This window comes from Crocuta crocuta, unplaced genomic scaffold (genome assembly GCF_008692635.1).
Source record: "Crocuta crocuta isolate KB4526 unplaced genomic scaffold, BGI_CrCroc_1.0 scaffold288, whole genome shotgun sequence".
NCBI classification, from domain to species: Eukaryota; Metazoa; Chordata; class Mammalia; order Carnivora; family Hyaenidae; genus Crocuta; species Crocuta crocuta.
In genome coordinates, this window is record NW_027532607.1 from 1,952,154 (window position 1) to 1,958,766 (window position 6,613).

At 39.4% G+C, this 6,613-nt stretch overlaps 1 protein-coding gene across 6 annotated transcripts in view; it reads left to right on the forward strand.

Annotated features, from left to right (window-relative positions):
• Positions 1–6,613, forward strand: part of TANC2 (tetratricopeptide repeat, ankyrin repeat and coiled-coil containing 2) — a 370,672-nt gene continuing 364,059 nt past the window's right edge. For all 6 annotated transcript variants that reach the window (XM_077780437.1, XM_077780436.1, XM_077780438.1 and 3 more), the window contains exon 1: positions 1–66. The gene's annotated coding sequence lies outside the window, so the exon portion shown is untranslated. The remainder of the gene's footprint in view (positions 67–6,613) is intronic.

Genomic DNA, 6,613 nt, shown 5'->3' on the forward strand with positions numbered 1-6,613 from the left:
CGGTCCTCACTGGAGATCCCGGGGACTGGGGCTTGACCCCGAGGTGCAGCGAGCCCCTCAGAGCAGGTAAGACACCCGGGGAGCCGCGGAAGGAGAGGTCGCCTCAGTGACAGGGGCGTTCGGCTCCAGGGAGAGGGGCGGGGGCGAGCGGGGAGACAGCGAAACGGGCAGCGAAGTGCCTCCGGTGTCTAAGGCATGGGGAAGGTTAGCTCCAAATGTGACACTTAGGGTGGCTTCAGATGGGGCCGGGGATGGTCACTTCGGTGTCACCGAAGGTGTCAAGGAATTTGGTACCGAGAGAGTCTCTAGATGACGGGGACCCGGGATGAGATGCGAGGCAGATTGCTAAACGTGGCAGGGAAGGTGGTGCAGAACGAGTTGCAAAATGTGCCCCCAGAATGCAGCATAAAAAGTAGTTGTGAAATGTGCCAGGTAAGGCGCAGGGTGGGTTGGCCTGTGTGGCATTGAAATTCATGGCAGAAGTGTTATTACTGATATTAACCATCTCTCCTGGGAAAGGAGATACAGTGTAAGAAAAGATTAATAAGGCTCACTGCTATATATTTTATCACAGGAAATCGAGAGGAGCTACGATATGCTATTTTTTTTTGAGATAGAGATAGCATGTACCCACGTGAAAGAAAAAAGCATACTGTATCTGGTTATGAGATGGGAAAGAAAAAATAGGACTAAAATAATTCCAGGTTTTGCCGTCAGCTTGTAGAGCTGTGATATAATTGTATCCTGTCCTTTATTTCAGTTGTGGAATGTTTAAAATGGGTTTCACAAAACATAAACAATGATAATTAGCATTAGGAAGATTTGGTGTTTTGGGTCTTTCACTCTGTTCTCCGCTCCTCTTCAGGAAAAGAAAAACAATAAACAAACAAACAAAAAAACACCCCACCACATCTTGACCATAATTCTGAGTTCAAGATCATTAGGCAAAGGGAATTTTTTCCCCCTATGTGCCCTTGTCTTCATTTTCACACAGGTGAAAATATTTGGGATGAGGAAAACAAAAGGGATATGGTGAACAAAAGGGATAAATTTTCAGGCATTTTGAGGGGTTAGAGCCAAAAGCTATTGCGGTGGTTAATTACAGTGAATGACACTAGTGATATATATATTCTTGGGTGTTCTTGGTGTTGGGGCGGCAAACCAGGGTGAAAAAATCAAATACAGTAAATGTAGCCTAAAAAGCAGCAACATGGATACTGTCAGTGGAGCACTTCTTGCAGCGTTTCCCAGGTGCATCATCTTAGGAATGTGAGCGCAAGAATAAAATATTAAATATTCTTTGTCGCTCCCTGTCTCTGTCTCTCTCTCCCTATAAAATTACCCACATGCTGCGAAACACTGTGACTTCCATTTAAGAAGAACATCTGTGTTTTGAGAGGGTTGTCAGAAAATAGCTGGAATTTCAGAAGTAACAAAAGATAGTTCAATGGGCTATGCAATATAACTTACATATGTGCATTCAATGAGTGCCTATACGCTATGAAACAAGCAGAAATATCTGGATGTGTTCATTAGGATGTAGTTAATGGTTGAGATTATAGTGTTTTATGTTGTGATTATTGTAGAGAAATTGAATTACTTGCCTGATGTTGTTCTTACAATAACAGTAATTTGTCAGATAATCTGAAAATTCATACTGACTGGCTTCCTCCTGGATCCACCATTCAGCCACTGAGGAATCATTTGCCTCAAAGACAAAACTGGATTTTCCTTGGTGATTAATATCGGGTGTTAGTGTTTTCTGTAGATATGTTACTCACCTTGAGGCTGTGTTGGGGCTAAAGCAGAGAGGAGAGAGCCAGAGGAGAATAAAGAGCAGTTCTGTTGGGTCTTCCTGTTTTGTTCTGACTGGAAGCCGTATGTACTGCCACCCCCTACTGTCTGTAGGAAGAGGAGTTGCAGAGTCCCATTCTTTTCTTGTTATCACTGCCCCCTTGTGTAAGGGAAGAAATTGATAGTTGCACTTGGGATAACTGCTCTCATATTGTTCTTGACAGGGAGGTTATGCGGATCTCTTAATGATCTATTCTTTTCAGAGTTGTAGGGCTTTAAATTTACTGTTCATCAGGTTACAGATTTTGATGTCTGTTTTTAATAGTATCTAGTTTTGGTCAATAATTCAAGTTTCTTAGAATGTTTTCAGTATGTTTGGGAAGATGGTGGAGTACTATTATTGGTAGGAGGGCTCAGGTAATAGCTCACTCTTCTATAGCACCTACTCTGTGCCAGTCCTTTTATACATGTTGTAATCAGTTTCAGTGTCCTGTGAGGCATGTTATTTCCATTTTCTGATGAGAAACTGAAACACAGAGTTGTTCAGTAACTTGCATAGGACAGTAAAGAATCAGATTTAGCTAGCAAGTGGACGAGTTGGGTTTCGATTCTGTAAGTAAGTAGTAAGACACATAAATGTTAAGCCTACAAATATATCAAAAGTATAGTTACTTATAGTATGAACATTTCTCTTCTGGAATTTAGTTTTGTAAATTATCTCTGGGATTATGAGTAGAGGAATAACAGTATTTTTTATGTGGTTAAGGAGATGATTGTGATGGAGGTTGATTTTGGGGAGAACTTAAGAGGTAGAAAGTTACTTTCAAGTAGGTTGGTTTGTGTGTCTGACTGTTTGTGTGTATATGTATACATAGTGTGCCATGAAGGTTTACTGGTGCTTTCAAAAAATTTTTTTAACGTTTATTCATTTTTGAGAGACAGAGACAGCTCTAGTGGAGGAGGGGCAGAGAGAGAGGGAGATACAGAATTTGAAACAGGCTCCAGGCTCCGAGCTGTGAGCACAGAGCTCAGTGCAGGGCTGGAACTCATGGATGGCAAGATCATGACCTGATCATGACCTGAGTTGAAGTTAGATGCTCAACTGCTCAGCCGACTGACCCACCCAGGCATCCCTACTGGTGCTTTTAAAGACATAGTAGTATACACACACACACACGCACGCACGCACGCACGCACACCCCCCTAAATACTATCTCTTTAAAAGCACCAGTAAATTTACTGCTAACTTTCTCAAGAAAAATTAAGGAGGAATTATCTATTTTTTTCTACCTATTCACACTTTTGTGATATCTATTTTATTATTAAAAGGTTTTTAAAAATATTTATTTATTTTTGAAAGAGAGACAGAGCTTTAGCAGGGGAGGGGCAGAGGAGAATGAGACACAGAATCCCGAGCAGGCCCCAGCCTCTGAGCTGTTAGCACAGAGCCCAGTGCGGGGCTCGAACTCACGAACCTTGAGATCATGACCTGAGCCAAGGTCGGATGTTTAACCTACTGAACCACCTAGGCACCCCTAATCTCTATTTTATTTTAAAAAGCTACAAAAATGGATTGAATGAATATGTATATTTTACTGCTTCCATAAAAAATTGTTGGCTTAGATTTTTCTCACACTTAAACATTGTTTTACATATGAACTAATATTTATAAAAATGTGTAAAGAATATCACCTCTTATACTTGTAACAATTATTTTCTTCTCTAAGCCAAACTTTGCCATTCTGTGATTCACATATTTCATATAATCAAACACTTCTTCCATTTTTGTATACATTTGTTGATAAGGGAATTCAAGATAATCTGATTATGGCTAAGACTTATTCAGGATGTATGTTTATGTACTTTAGTGTATTTAATAAATTGTCAGAGACTTGATCATGCTCTGTATTTTAGATTGGTTGGAAGTTCCTTTTAGCATACTTAACATAAAACCTAATATGATGTTTGCATCTTTATCATAAAGTTTTTTGTTTTCTTAAGTTTATTTATTTTTGAGAGAGCTCACATGAGCGGGGGAGGGACAGAGAGAGGGAGTGAGAGAATCTTAAGCAGACTTTGTGCTCCATGCAGAGCCCCAGATGGGGCTTGATCCCAACACTGTGAGAACATGACCTGAGCCAAAATTGAGAGTCAGACGCTTAACTGACTGAGCCGCCCAGGTGCCTCTCTTTTTGTATTTTCTGAATGACTCTCTGTTCATTATTTTGAATGGGAAGAAAGTAAGCCTAGAAAGAAGTATAGTAATCCCCCCATGTCTTCAGGGGATACATTCCAAGACCCCCAGGGGATGCCTGAAACCTTTTATAGTATCGAAACCTGAAATACAATATTTTTTTCTTATAAATACATACCTATGATAAAGTTTAATTTATAAATTAGGTATAGTAAGAGAGCAACATTAATAAAATACAACAGTTGAGCCTGGGTTGCTTAGTCAGCTAAATGTCCGGCTTTGGCTCAGGTCATGATCTCATGGCTCATGAGTTCGAGCCCCACATCTGGTTCTGTGCTGATGGCTCAGAGCCTGGAGCCTGCTTCAGATTCTGTGTCCCTCTCTCGTTCTGCCCCTCCCCTGCTCATGCTGGCATGTGCTTTTTCTCTTTCTTTCTCAAGAATAAATAAACATTAAACATTTTTTAAAAAAAATAGGGGTGTTTGGGTGGCTCAGTTGGTTAAGTGTCTGACTGCAGCTCACGTCATGATCTCATGGTTCATGGGTTTAAGCACCTTGTCGGGCTTTGTGCTGACAGCTCGGAGCCTGGAGCCTGCTTTGGATTCTGTGTCTCCCTCTCTGCCTCTTCCCTGCTCACACTCTGTCTCTGTCTCTTGAACATAAACATTAAAAATTTTTTTAATTTTAAAAATAAAATGAAATAGAACAGTTGTAACAGTGTGTTGTAATACAGTTGTGTGAATGTGGCCTCTCTCTCAAAATATCTTACTCTATTGAATTCACTCTTCTTGTGATGACATGAGATGATAAAATGTCTACTTGATGTAATGAAGTGATATAGACGATGTGATGCGACCTTAGGTTACTGTTGACCTAAGTGTCAGAAGGAGAATCATCTGCTTCCGGACTGTGGGTGGATTAGCAGAGACCACTATACACTAACCCAATATTAGTTCTAAAAGGTGAATATTAGGGTACTTGATATTAATTAGATGTAAGGTGGAACAAGTGTGCATAAAAGAAATTCATCAAAGTTCTTTCCTTCTCATATTTCTTCCCTTTATAATAGAATTAAAATTGACTTTCTGAGACATACTAATTGGACATAGTAGTTGAATGTCTTACACAGAATCACCAGTGTTAGCTGGAATATTTTTACTCAGGATTCTAAGATTTTATTTCAAGGAGCTAGAACAGGCTGTTGCAGATGGCTGTATACTTTTCTAGTACTAGTCTGACCAGAGTAACATATAAAATAGTTCAGAAACTAGTTTAATTATTTGGACTTTTTTTTCCCCTTTGTGAATGAGTTGAAGCTCAGCATTGTCATATCTTATGAGTGCCTGTAGTTAACAAATACTATTATTATTTGGAGAGAAGGCACTGTATACATATACTGTATAAAAAAAATAGTCTTTGTTATAACACCATGAAAACTGTCAAATAGCATCTTTTGTATTATGTGAAGATGTATCACATGAAGATTGTATTAAAAAATGAGAGGTTCTTGGGTGGCTCAGTCGGTTAAGCATCTAACTTTGGACCAGGTCATGATCTCATGGCTCGTGAGTTTGAGCCCCGCATTGGGCTCTGGACTGACAGTGCAGAGCTTGCTTGGGATTCTCTCTCTACCCCTCCCCCGTGTGTGTGTGTGTGTGTGTGTGTGTGTGTGTGTGTGTGTGTGTGTTCACGTGCAGACTCAAAATAAACTTAAAAAAATGAGTTGAGGAGATGTGTATATGATGATGGAGGGTACATATGCCTGGTGAGTCTCTTTAAAATTCTATGGAGGGGCACCTGGGTGGCTCATTTAAGTGTCCTGCCCTTGATTTCAGCTCAGGTCATGATCTCACGGTTGTGGGTTCGAGCCCTGCATTGGGCTCTGTGCTGACAGCATGGAGCCTGCTTGGAATTCTCTCTCTCTCTCTCTCTCTCTCTCTCTCTGCCCCTCCCCTGCTCACACACCACACACACTTTCTCAAAATAAGTAAATAAACTTAAAAAAAAAAAGATTCTATGAAAAGATATAGGTTAAAAGAAGAGCTTAAAGACTTTTAGCTCTATTTTCCCAACCAGTGGCCCTTTTCCTCTCTTTTAAAGGTATTTTACCTTGAGCATTTAAGATTCCAGGTAATATTAGATGGAGAACAAGAAATGTGGGCCTAAGTTTAGGAGGTTAAAGTAGGGTAAGGATGCAATAAATGGAAAATGTTTATGATAGGGATTGTTCTTATTCCAGAAAGCTCTAAGCAATTACAATACCATAATTATTTCTGGAAACAAATTTATTAGCTCAGGTTATTTTATTTAACAAAAATATTTGTAAGTCTTTAGAAAGCTGTGTTTGTGGATGTTTTAAGTATAAGATAAGTTGCTTTTTATGGGGCATACGTTACAAAAGTATCTTATTATGTTCAGCTTCTGTTTGTCCTTGAATGGTTGAAGGTAAATTGACTAAGTTTAAGAGGCAAAAGAATTAAGTTGATATTAGTTTTAATCATGCTTTGTTTTTCCCTTTTATTCCCCATAATGTTAATTTCTGCCTTTATTAAGTGCATATCTCTCTCTCTATATATCCTGTCTCTCAGACTTCTTACTTCTTGACTTCATTCATTTTATTTTTAA